Genomic DNA, 14,007 nt, shown 5'->3' on the forward strand with positions numbered 1-14,007 from the left:
CCTTTTTGTTTTTTTTGCAGATTCCACTTCTTCTTCATTATAGACCTCTATACCAAACAGGCAACTCCTGTCCGGTTTGCTATATGGTTTAAGTGGTTAAAGCATGTGAAGGTGGTTTAACTTCGGGGTTGTTTTTGCATGGATGCGTATGAACATGAACCCATTTAGACCGGGAACGGCTATACACAACTATACCTTTCAATCCGGCAACCCCTTTTGGGGTAGTTGTTGCTATGTAGCCTACAGTAGTTTACATATTTTTTTCTGTAAGTGTAAGTTTTCACAGAGAACTTATTTAGAAGGCTTTTTATTTTGTATTTGCTGCAGGTCTAAATTGTGAATTGGTGACTGCTTCACTATAGGACAGCATTATGTAGTTTCTTTGTCTCAAAATACATTTCATAACATTTCCTCCTACCTTAAGGCTTCACCAAATGCACACACACACGACATTCTTTGACAACTGTCAGTTTGTGCCGTGACATTTTCAAACTCATAATTCTATTGGCCTGGAACATTAAAGGGTAAGACCACTTTTTTAGAGGTTTGGGTTTTCTTACCTTATTATGGGCAAACTATTACATTCCATGAGTTATTTCACTCCGTTGTGATTAGCAATTTAAGAAATAAAAACTAGGGTCCATTGATTTGGCTTAGGAAGCCGTGGATATGCACGGCTTGGGATACACTGCCATGTCTTCCTTCTCAGAATGCATTTCTTTCATGTGGATTCCAAGGGGTTCGATTTCCCAAAAGTTGCGTAACTGATCTGACAGTGCCTGTTCCTCTCCGACGCTGATGTGCATCACTTCAATGTCCACAACTTCAGTCATGATATTTAGCGTGGTGACTTCTCCTTGCACCAGCCATCCAAATACACTTTCCAGTGCAACTAGTCCTTCATTCAGTCTCTCCATTTTTCCTGTGACCATTTTCCAATATTGGTCTCCGCCAATTAGGACTCCTAATTCCACTGCATCCATCCCTATGATGGGTACATCTGCTATGGGCATTTATTTTGCTTCCAAGTCCCTCCTTATCTTTCCGTTTGGCGCTTTAATCATAGAAGAGCTCAACTTGGGTGTTTAAATGGGCATCAATGCTTTGATTGTTTTTAATATTTCTCAAACGAGCCTTCACGTTCCTGCAGGTAATTCTCTGGGGTGTTTTGGAACCAAACACATACATATTCAACGTTTCTTTACCTATAACTGGCAGGTTAAGTGCTCTGGAAATATCCTCTTTAATGAAACTGCGGGTGCTACCCCCATCTAATAGGCACCTGGCTACTTGGCTTTGCGTTGGTGCATCTATCCAAATGGTAGCTGTCTGCAGTAATAGGCCTACTGTAGGCTACTATTGTCAGAGTTGCTTGCTACACTAGCCCTATACTAACTGCATCTGCAACACTGTGGTCAGCCTGTCTGTCGTTGCCGTGGTCGGCGCGTCTATCATGCGTTGTATATTGACTATGGCTGTTTGATTGCAAACTGTTTTTTTGGTGTCTGCGCCCGCACTCTTCACAGTGAATGCCCTGCGTTCTACAATTACGCGCGACATGCCTGCCTAGCATTTTAATGGCATTGTCATAACTCTGGTCTGATAAAGCCAATCCCGCGACTACGTAGCCGCTGTTCCTCTGCCACTTAAGAATGACTTTAAATATGTGAATTTATCAGACTTACTGAGACTCGTGTTTTTGTCTATTGCTGTCTCAAATTGACTCCAAAAGCTTTGCCATTGACTCACATCTCCAGTGAACTTCTCCATGGTCAGTTTAGGCACTTTGACGGACTGTTGTCTTGTCACTGTATTTCCCGAGGCCGTGGATACGATTTCTCCTTCCTCATTTCTCACATAAAATAACTAAGCTAAAAATGCATCACAATTCATTTTGAGCTTGTAGATCAGCTATTATTTGAATCCTTTGTGAAAAAAAAAAAGGATTCTGACAGCAATGAATTGTATTGTGATCTATTTGTAACGACAACGGACATTTGTATTATACTTAATTTATTTGCTGAAATGAATACATTTGAGTTTTGAAAATTATGTAGGCCTAACTTAATTGTAGGCCAATTAAGTTAATTTGAGGTACTTTTATACTTGTACTTAAGTCATTTTCAAGTAGAGAATCAGTACTTCTACTTAAGTAAAATATTTTTGTACTTTTTTCTACTTTGGTAGAAATTTGTTTTTCGTTCTGCAGGTGAGTTGGCTACCTACGCTAGTGTGCGTAGGTAGCCACTAGCGTAGTGCGTGCGTGAGAGGGTGAAATGAACAAAGAAGTTGCTTTAACCCATTTTGAGTGGGAACCCCTTTTGGTGTTAGCATTATGTTACGCTTTAGCTATTGAAAAATAGCAGATCTACAAGCTCATAGCGCGTCACTGAGTCGCACGCTACGAACTTGTAGGTCTGCTTTTTTTGAAAAATCGTAGCGCAAATTTGGAAACATAGGTATTTCCGAAAACTGTCATGATTTAGAAGACATTTTTCATACATACATACGTACATATGCAGGGCCTGGCTGTAAACAAGTTATTGAGCTTAGTCCAGTTACCCTGGGTAAACATGGTAACTTTGCTTTGCTTAACCGTCTCCTTCTTCTGCCAGTGCGGAGTCTGTCATGTAAAGTTTGTAAAGTGACATGGTACGCTGAGTGCGCTCCCAGAGTGAAACACATTCCACATGAGAAAGATAAAGTATGGCTTCCACAGGGCATAACATCATCATAATGATGATGATTGGTCAACATAGGGTAACATACTGTAGGGTAACTTTAGGCCTGTCTGTGCATGGGCAGGGCATCAGTATTATATTGATATCATTAGACAGGATATTGTCTGTGATTTTGGATATTGTACTATTGGCATTAAGAGTAGAGCTTAAACACAACTGGACCAGTGACAATATAGGGAATATTTTTTCCTTGAAAACAATGTGTCTGAATTGGAAAATCTTATAATGTTTTAAAACCTTTATTTTTTATAAAGTAACTAGTAACTAGTTACTTTCATAATGTACTGTAGTAACTAGTAAAGTAATTAGTTACTTTTTAAAAGTAACTTGAACAACACTGTAAGTGTGTATGTTGTGACAGGATATAATAGTCTATTGTATATGTTGTAACCGGAAGTGTGCAGTACATACAGGCTGTGTATGTTTGTCTGCTATAGTGAGTTGTGAGTGACAGGGTACAGTTTATAGTGTGTGGCAATTGGTCAGCTTGCTTGCTTGCTTACTTACTCAAAGCTTATGGTGTCCCTCTCAACCTGATCCACAGGTAAACAAGCCAGGGTGATGACCCCAGACCCCAAGCTCAGCTTCTTCTCAGCCCTGATATGAGTCTGTTCTCCTGTGACATTCTGTGAATGCTGGACCCTAGCGCCTGCCCTAAATCCCTGACCACTGCACTACACCAGAATGCTACAGTATGTGCAGTACTAAACATCCAAGGCTGTGTGAGAAGATGACAGCCAGGAGAATGAGGCTGGAATTGATACTGGGAGGAAAGTACTGGCCAGCTAGCCAAATGTATGGAGGATGGAGATGATTGGAGAGGCCGCTGGAGGCCTCATCATGAACTGAAGAGATGGAGGCTCTATCTCACTATCCATGGCTTCCAAGTTCGACCGTGGCATCACTTACACAACTGATTACCGGTAAGTCAAGTAGGAGACGCCTCCAGGTAGGAACAGTTTTTTGCTTCTTTGCTGCTTGTGTTTGACGCTGTGTGATTCAAGCTGGTGGGCTATTGCTGTCATTTTGGGACCCAATGACTGGGTGGCAATGAAACATGTTCAGTAGGCCTACTGTTTCTGTTTGTGACTCTGTAATTGAATGCTGATGTGAATCTTCAGTTTGTAAGTTGTGTTGTATCTGCCGTTGAAGGTATGAGAGTTGTTTCAGGGAACAGTAGCCTATACTGTATGTATGTGACTCTTGCACTTCAATAATCCTATGAGTGAATTTGCTATTTCCTTTTGGTTCGAGGTAGAGGTTTGACATGACGACCATCAATCACAAAGCTTCATTTTCTAATTTCAATTGAAGACTGATAAACAGTAGTTTGTGTGTTGTGTTGTGGTTGCTAAGGTTTGTTGTGAGTTGTTGTGACAGGGTGGCTGTATCTGTGTCTAATCTCTTCTCCTAGTCCTCTCCCTATTTTTTGTCTAGTTTTTATTAGTATGAAGAAATTGTCATTATATTTAGTCTTAGTCGTCATAGCGTAGTTTTAATTGCATCATTATTTCATCAGTGAAAAAAGGTAGTTGTCATAGTGTTAGGACGGAATTAGCACATCTTGGGTCCAGCCCATCTCTTCCTGCAGTTAATTTGTGAGGCTTTTCTTCCAAAAGGTCAGGAAAATACCAAAAACCGTCTAATAGATAAAATGTGAAGAGCTGGTTTATCGCTGTGGAATAATTTGGAGTGAAGTCATAAAATAAAGCATTGGCAGTGAATTGTTGTAGCATAACAGGCTCATTTCTACTATTCAGGGCTATTTCAGCCTATAGTAACTTTTTCAAAAGAAATTTTCTTTTTTATAGGATCTTTCTTTAATTTTTCTCTGAAAGAGGGCATGTTCAGCTGTCAGAAAAACATATTTGTATTCCAATTATCTCCATTTATATATATATATATATATCTACGTGTTCCGCACCGGACCGTTGGGATTCGAACCACGGAGAAAACCGTTTCCCGCACGGGCTGTGTTAATCGCAATAGTTTTTGCCACAATAATAATCGTGACATGTCATTTTCATATTGTCCCATCCCTACGACCAGCACACCAATCAATATGTTCAACACCAAATCTGTGACCCCTGGCCAGTCTGTGTTGGTTCGCACCAACAGTCAGAGAATGAGGCCACATGGCCTATAGTTAACGTACAGGTGTGTTCACATTTTGATTCCAATGTAGTCTAGACACTTTTGTCTGTTGAAAATGTGTTATTTTTGTCGAGCGGCACTTTGTCAGCGAGGCATGAATCAGCCTCTACTTGCCATTCTACGCTCTTCTGCAACTGCCATTACATGGATGTCAGCAGGGGGGAAAAGGGAATAATAGTGGTCAGGTTTATAATGTAGTCACAGTGCACAGTGGCTATTATCCTGCTCTATAGCTACTGACTGAGGTGCAGGCCTGTCTCTGGGTCCGGGAACCCTCCATGATATAGAATTGATTTCCCAGTGAGAAAGATAATTACTCTCGGTTGCACAGCGGAGGAAATGTGCAAATAGGGCTGTTAGTCTCCACTTGCTGTGACAGTGTGTCTTTTTACGCAGCTCACTGTCAACACGGGCCGCCTTCTCCCTTTGCACACGCAAATAAAGGCTGACGACGTTAGGCACTATTACCGCTCCTCCTCTACAAGCTGCAATGACCTGCTGCAGTAGAGTAGACCACACACACACACACACACACACACTGTTGATGCTTTGATGAGCATGCAGGGCGAAAGGGGGAGGGAGGGGGGTGCGTGTGCATGTGTGCGTGCGTGGCTGCGTGCATGTGCGTGCGTCATCTTCAAAGTGAAGATTTTCTTTTCTCCACATCTCCCTTATCCAGTACAAGGGATGTGTCTGCGTCAGGTAGTTAGATTTAGGATTTGGTTTAGATGTATTATGTAGCAAGTGAGAATTGGGATTTATAGGTTCAGGATCAAATTCAGGGAAAGAATGTAGCCCACTGATAGGCCTATGAAATGTGCGTGGGTGCATGTGTGCATGCATGCATGTACAGATCTGCATGCAGGAGTGAACATGGTTAGTACAGTGAATAATCTGTATTCCCTCGTGTACGTACATGCCCATACAGACAGGCAGAGGAACACATTATGGACAACAGTGAGATAATAGCTATGTTCATGGTGTTGACATGTTTAAGAGGGCAACTTTCTCATCGTTATCATCATTCATATTCATAGCTGCTTTGCATCATTCCAAAGAAAATACTCGTTTGTAATGTATAGACAAACGACACAACAAGCATGCAATACAATTCAGTCACTGCAGGGCCATGGCATGGAACCACTTACACATTTGAACTTTAAACAGTTGAAGCAACAATTAGCATTTTTCTGCAGATGCATTTTAATAAATAATCTCTGAAGCTTCATATGCATTTCCTTGAGTTGGACCGCTTTGATTCACTACCCTGATTTACACTAGCTCACATTACACTAGTCATGCATGAAGAAAACAAAAGGAAAAGTCAATCCGACGCACAATATAAATCATTAACATTTCAGCTTGGTAAAATCACTTGGCAAAATCAAAGGTCGGTCGGTCGGTCGGTCTATCCAACAATGTGTTCCCAAACAACACATCGTCGCTGCCAGGCAGGCAGAAACCTTGAACATCCTCCTAGCCCCTTATTTTTCGGAAAATGGAAAACAGAACCTCTGTTCCAATTGGAACCGTTGTAGTTGATGATTTAGTCACAAATCAGATTCTTAATATTTCCCATTAGTTAAATATTTATAAACTAAGATAAAGCACTGCAAAGCAGAAAGCCTGCAAATGAAAATGAAAGTCCCAAGGTGCACGGCCCGACAATAATGTCTGGGTGAGGCATAATAAATCTATACGTGAAGAGAACATTCATTGAGCGTTGGCTGTTTTCGTGATATAATTCATTGAGTGTTGGCTTTTTCCTTGTTTTAATGCTAGGCAATTATCGTGAAAACACTTTTCACAATTTAACCCATTCTGACCGGGCACCCATTTTGGTGTTGGCATCATGTTATGCTTTAGCTATTGAAAAATATCAGATCTACAAGCTCATATCGCGCCACCGAGTGGCGCGCTACGAGCTTGTAGGTCTGCTATTTTTGAAAAATTCGAAGAACGACTGACATTTTTAGAATCTGATCTCAGGTCAGAATGGGTTAATCAGACCAGTGTGTGTCCAGTGGAAACCTCGTATGAATCTGATCTCAGGTCAGAATGGGTTAAATTGAATATGCCTCACCCAGACAGAGTGACGGACGTTATCTATACTGTATATCTAAACTATCTATACATGCAGGCCACGTGAAAGAAGGGCCTACTGATTGCCAGTGGTGGAACGTAACTAAGTACATTTACTCAAGTACTGTACTTATAAGTACAATGTTGAGGAGTGGAGTATTTCAAATTTTACTTTTAGTTTTACTTTTACTCCACTACAATTATTTGAAAACGTATTAGTTAACATAATGCATTACCCACTTCAGCTCTATATATATATATATATATATACATTTCGACCATTTGGAAATATAGCAGATCTACAAGCTCACAATGCCAGAAGCAGTGAGTGCATTCTCCGGCAGCAGCCACGGCCAATTGCCGACAACAGCCGTGGCAGTGTTTCCTCTGCCACCGGCAAAGCCTCCTAATCTGGCGCCTGCCGACAGCCGCCGGCGGGTGCCGGCACCGCACACTCGCTGTCTCTCCACAATGCATCGCATTGCGAGCTTGTAGATAAAAGTTTGACATGTTGCATGTTGTGAGATCCTAGATCAACTACTGTATTTCTGCAAATAGAGGTTAGAGGGGAAAAGGAGTGAAGTACGTATATGGTTTAAGTGGTTAATTTCTTAAAAAAAAAGAAAAAAAGAAAAGATGAAATATGGAGAATGGAGATACATGTTTATGCCCCGACACCTTCATACTCCCAGGAGGATGAACCCAACATGGTGACTCCTGCATGGCAGAGCTGACATGTTCACTGTCTTGCACACAAAGATATCTGAAAATTGAACAGGCATTAGAGACTTGCTGAGAATATTATTCCATCTGCCCGGACAATGAACTTGAATGGCCTTGGCCTTTTCCTCCAAACGCCAAACTTTTTTAAACAATTTATAAACTTTGCAGGCAATATATCTCATTATTCTAAATGCAGATTGCAGCATTGATTTTGGTGACCGCTTTGGCCTTTCCTCTAGCCCCACCCGTAGGCCAAAATATCCACTTGCATTCTGTCTTAAAGGCTCGATCTTCATGGCTTTTTCAATATTGATACAATTTTTATTTTATTTTTTTATCCCCTGTCGTTGTTCACACAATGTGCTAATCCTTCAGTGAATATACAACCCACCACATAACACGCACACACAGCGACACGGCTGCCATGCTGTCCTTTGACAGCAGCTGTCAGAGGGGAACATGGACCACACAGAGGGTCTTTATGTAGGTGTCCACAGTGGTTCAGCTAGCCCATTCTGACCTGAGATCAGATTCATACGAGGTTTTCACTGGACACACACTGGTCTGATTAACCCATTCTGACCTGGGATCAGATTATAAAAATGTCAGTCGTTCTTCGATTTTTCAAAAATAGCAGACCTACAAGCTCGTAGCGCGCCACTCGGTGGCGCGCTATGAGCTTGTAGATCTGCTATTTTTCAATAGCTAAAGCATAACATGATGCTAACACCAAAACGGGTTCCCGGTCAGAATGGGCTAGTAAGAACGCTGACCGTAATAACCACAGTGTCCCTGTATCGATTCCCCAGCGGGGACCTGTGCTGTACCGCATGTCATCCCCTTGCACGGTTACAATCCCCAACTGTTAATTGAGCTCTGAGCTGCAGGGTTTTTCCTGTGTGGCTCTCTGTGGCCTTTCTGTCTCTCTTCGCTGTCCTGTCGCTATAAATCTTTAACACGCCATTAAAATAATCGGAGAGAAGGATATGCTTCATATCGTCACTGCATGGCTCTGTGCCCTTTTGTATAACAAAGACGGTACTCTCATCCACAACTTTCTAATTTTCTTTCTGTGTATGCTGTTGCCAAATTTCGCTTGCCATTATACCAGGCCCTCCTCATCGTGGTTTTATGTGATGACAGTCACGACACTGTAAATTCCTAATGTGTGTAGGCTGTCAAGCTAAGACGAATTTGACGACGCAGTAAAATCCCTTTGGATGGGCTTTGTTTAGCTGCCTACTCCAGTGATGGCATGGAGGCTATTGAGCCTCTACACTACAGTATACACCAGGGGTCCCCAGATAAAATACAGTAGCCTATTATAATGTAGCATCAAGTTCAGTTTGAACTACTTTAATCGTATTTTACTTTGGCTATTTGACAATCAAGACATATATTTGATACATATTAATTTGGGGGTTGTTGACATCAAGATTTTTGAGAACCACTGTACTACAGTATATACAGACGGCTGGTGATGTATAATTATATCTCAGATGCAGATGCAGGCTCCGCTTTATTCTAAAGCCAAGTGTTCAGTGCCATTACAAAACTCTCACCACCTGTTGTCGTACCTTGAGACCTTGGAATTTATCTTTTTTTTTTAATTGTTTAGTTGTATTACTTCCCTCCACCTTCGGAGGTTTACAGATTACAGCTAACCATGCATGTCCAGCATGTGGCATCATTGGCATGAGTCTTTGACCAAGTCCGCGGGGGATATTTGACTTGTTTACAGAGTTTAATAAAACCTTTAAACTGTCGTTTGTTATTTATTTATTTTTATTCTTAGTCGTAACTAATTATTGTCTCCACCAGGCCGAAGGCATGGTGAGGGAGGGAGGGTGTGTGTGTGTGTGTGTGTGTGTGTGTGTGTGTGTGTGTGTGAAACATACAATATGTATACATAGTCGTCCGTTGTAATTGTGAGCTAACATTCGATTCCATCGGTACGGACGTTTCTGTCTGTCCGTGTGTGTGTTTGTGTCCGTCCGTCTGTGTACAGCTAAACTCCGGCACTGTTAACCCGGTCGATGGCAAATTTTGCACACACACTCCCTGAATCTCTGCCCCAAGTTTTCCAGAACGGCCACCAGAAGGCCAACTTTTGAAAAACACATTTTCTTATATTACTCCTCCAGATTCTGTCCAAAAATCCCGCAAATCGTTACACACCATCTCTATAGTCATGTGTTCAAGAAGGATCTGTCCAATATTTCATATTCCATCCTAATTGGCTAACGTTGGCTTTCAAAGTTTGCAGGATTTGCCCGTTTTGAACAAAAAGCCTCAAATCATGAACGCAGCGTGCAATTCATGTGAAATCTTTCACAGACTTTCCTACTAGGCTGAGGAATATATCCCACCCTTTTCACATTGGCCTGTTATAGCGCCACCAACAGGTGGATTTTTGCCAAACGAATATTTGGAACAAAATGCCTCAAATCATCCAATTGCCATCCAAGGTGTAAGAAGAAATGGTACCCTTTTCACATTGGCCTATTATAGCGCCACCAGGAGGCCACAACCTGACCTGCCCTGGTGGAGACCTGTGCCCCGAGGGGCACCTTTTCTAATTTGAATGTCAAATTGGGTGCATTGAGTTGCAGGGTACTATTTCATGAATGCCATTTCATGAAAGCTACTTTTTAAAGCAGGACAAATGCAGAAAATAATAATTTTAGATCAGAAATTAATGAGAATAACCAACTGGCCCAAAGCCATGCAAGGGACAAAAACAGTTTTACAATAACAGGTGTGCTGAGGGGATCATTGCTTTCCAGGTGCTGCACCAACTGTTAGAATGCCTGCCTGGCCAGAGTGGCGTTGGAATGGAACTTGGCTTTTACCGCACACTGGTTTCTGAGATCAGACTTTTATTAGCTGGTAGTAAGCCAAGGCGCTCAGCACCTGCCGCTGGCCTCGCCTCCATTCTAACAGACTCACCGAGAATACCATAGGCTTTGTTGACCTTTGCTGATGCAACTCGGCTAAGTGGCTTCCCTTAGCCCATTGAGACCCGAGGCCCATTCTAAAACTCTCTCCTAAACTATACTGGTTCCCAAACTTTTTCATGTCAAGGACTCCCAAATTGACACTTATTAGCCAGGGACCCCCATAAGAGAAGATGTTTACGGCTCTAGCAGAGATTCTCAATTCCCATTTAATTTTAAGGACCCCCAGTTTGACATGCATATTAGTCTACAGACCCCCATTTAATGGCATTTCTATCTCTGGGACCCCAATTTATATTGTAAAATCAATGTTAATTTAACTGTGAGAGTGTACAAATGGACCCAAATGGACCTGTCATGGTCTATTTGGTTCCATTTGTACACTCTCAGAGTTACAGACCCATAAGTGTCCATTTGGTTCCAAACTATCATTCAGCTGGGGACCCCCTGGAACTCCCTCAAGGACCCCTGGGGCCCGGGTCCCTGGACCCCACTTTGGGAACCATTGTTGACACAGATGCTTACCCGGTTTTAACCGGTTAAAGTGATGGGATATACTGTAGATACCTACAACAAAAATCTAATAAACTGTAGCTTTGATGTACTCTTTTGAAAATGTTTCCGTAGCAGTGAGTGGTCTCGTAGGGTGAACTCTAAACACGATACACAAGAGTCAGGTCAGCTGTTCACAGTTGATGTTTGAAGCATTCTCACTTATTCCGGAGGTGAACCATCTGTCTTAGACACCATAGGGTGCTTGAGCACCAAACGTACAGCATGTGCACATTGCCATCTACTGTGAGATGTGAAAACTGCACAGCTTGAAATGTATGCTTCAGTCAATGAAGGTTGTACTCTGCCTACAATGCATGTTGTGACACATGTGCATGGGCATAGACGCACTCATTATACAAACAAGTTGACATTTACACAACAAATAATGACTGGATACAAATGAATCACAGATACTGCAGGCACGCACGTGCACACACAAACACGCACACACACACACACACACACACACACACACACACACACACACACACACACACACACACGCACTAAGTTGTAGTGCGTAGCTCTTTATATATTTCTTAACTTAAAATGTAATATTTAGTGTAAAAAAAAAGGCAACAGAGTTTAGGGATAGAGGGTATGCGCATGCCTAAAGTGAATGGCACATTGAGTGGCAAATCGAGTGGCAAAGCAACAGGCAAAGTGAGTTTAACATTGTGTAATGTTGTGTAATGCAATCAGATAGGACTTTTCTGTGTGGATGTATGGGCTGTCAAGGCCAGGAAGTAGTTTTTTGCCACTCAGTAGGCATTCCTGCATAACTTCCGGGTTTGATCATGATGTCACGCGCATACCCTCTATAAGGGGTTTAGCATGGACGGAAATCGAGCCTATGTCTGTCTTCCTAAAAGCGTGTTCTTACGTCAACAACAGTGCACAGAACTGTGCACATGATGCAACAGCAACACGGATACAATCAAGTCATTTTAATAGTGCAAATATCCTTCTGTTAGGACTTTTGCTGTCCATGGTGCTTACTGCTTAGCACAGGTCCTATGCTATGCTCCCTTTCCAGCACCATGGACAGCGACAGTGAGAGAAGAAACACAAATAATGGGTGAAACAAAGTCCAAGTATGATTATTTCTATGTGCCAATAACAGCATCAATACTATAGGCTAGAGTTGGCTTACTTCTGAAATCGCCTGATTGTTGAACTGAATGTCCTAAACGGCCTCATTATCACAATTATTTCTTTCCCCCCTTTTTTGGATAGCACTTACACCCCCTTTAACCGTTTAAACAATATAGCCTATCCTTAATTGATTGGAGTCCCTCAGGGGTCTATATGAGGACACTCCTTTATCCCTCTACAGTCGACAATGAATCTAGCCAGTCTAACCAATTAACCAATTAGCAACGCATGGTGATCTAGCTATGCCCAATAGTGATGCTAGGGTTCATCATGTGGTTAAGTTTACACTTAAATAGAGCTCCTACAATATTGTGCATTGACCTTTACTAAATCTCTATTACTTGGAATCCAAATAGGTAATCAGATTTCCCCTGCAGGGTTTCAGCTGTGCGAATATAGTCCATGCAGTCTGTTGAACTGACATAATGTTGTATGGAAGGGGGAGAAAAACCCTGAAATCCTATCCATTGACATTAAAACCTGCAGCTCAAACCAGCATGTCAGCCCTTAAGTAATGGGAGAACGTATATCAGTGTCTGCCACTTTAGTGAGCCGTGTACCGACTGCTAGGAGGATCGGTGGCTCTGCGTGGCGCACTCTTCACTGACACGGGAAGTCGCTGGAACATGACAGAGCCACATCTCCCCCTGTTGAGGGAAAAGCATAATGCTTGTCAGATCTCTGCATGCAGTGCTGTACCAGCCGTGGCTGTGTGACTGAAACATGCACTTTCATTCACCCCAGCCATCCGGTGAAACCTAAAAAACATCATCTGGCGACTGCTTCGTGCTTTATTTTTTTTACCCAGGCTGAGCGTGTTTCATTATGGGGCCTCGGTGGGGATGCACCGAGCAGTTAGAGGTGCTCTGTTACCCAGGCTGAGCGTGTTTCATTATGGGGCCTCGGTGGGGATGCACCGAGCAGCGTGTTTCATTATGGGGCCTCGGTGGGGATGCACCAGCAGTTAGAGGGTTTCATTATGGGGCCTCGGTGGGGATGCACCGAGCAGCGTGTTTCATTATGGGGCCTCGGTGGGGATGCACCAGCAGTTAGAGGTGCTCTGTTATTTCAGCATTGAGCTTCGGGTCCATGATTTGTTGTGTGGAAGGTCAGTGGTTCTCAACCTGGTGGACACTGCGAAGATATAGCAAAGTGGACCCCCCAAATAGTTGGCAAAACACAAAGATTGTAATGATAATATAACAAAATCACTCAGCTCCATATATGGGCACAAAAGCGGGACAGACAGACAGACAGACAGACAGACAGACACACAGACAGACAGACAGACATGATCTGCTAGGTCTCATAGTAAGTGCTCACTGCGTTCGCAATTAACATATATATTAATATGCACCATTGATCTCAAATTTATATGGTGCTTTTCTGTGTAGGCTACCCAAAGACACTTTACATGGGGGGCATGAGGAAACGACAAATAAAAACAGCTTTATTAGGTGGAAAATAAACTAGGACGATCAATAAAAAACGTGCAATGATTTAGCTGTGGAAAGTAATGTTGAAGAGGTGGATTTTGAGGGCCGTTTTGAAGCTTTGGAGGGCGGGGGCATCTCTGAAAGTTTTGGAGTGCATTCCACAGCAGCAAAAGCTATATGTCGCCCCAGGTACGATCATTTGTG

The sequence above is a fragment of the Protomyctophum bolini genome (assembly GCF_963924005.1).
Source record: "Protomyctophum bolini genome assembly, chromosome: 3".
NCBI classification, from domain to species: Eukaryota; Metazoa; Chordata; class Actinopteri; order Myctophiformes; family Myctophidae; genus Protomyctophum; species Protomyctophum bolini.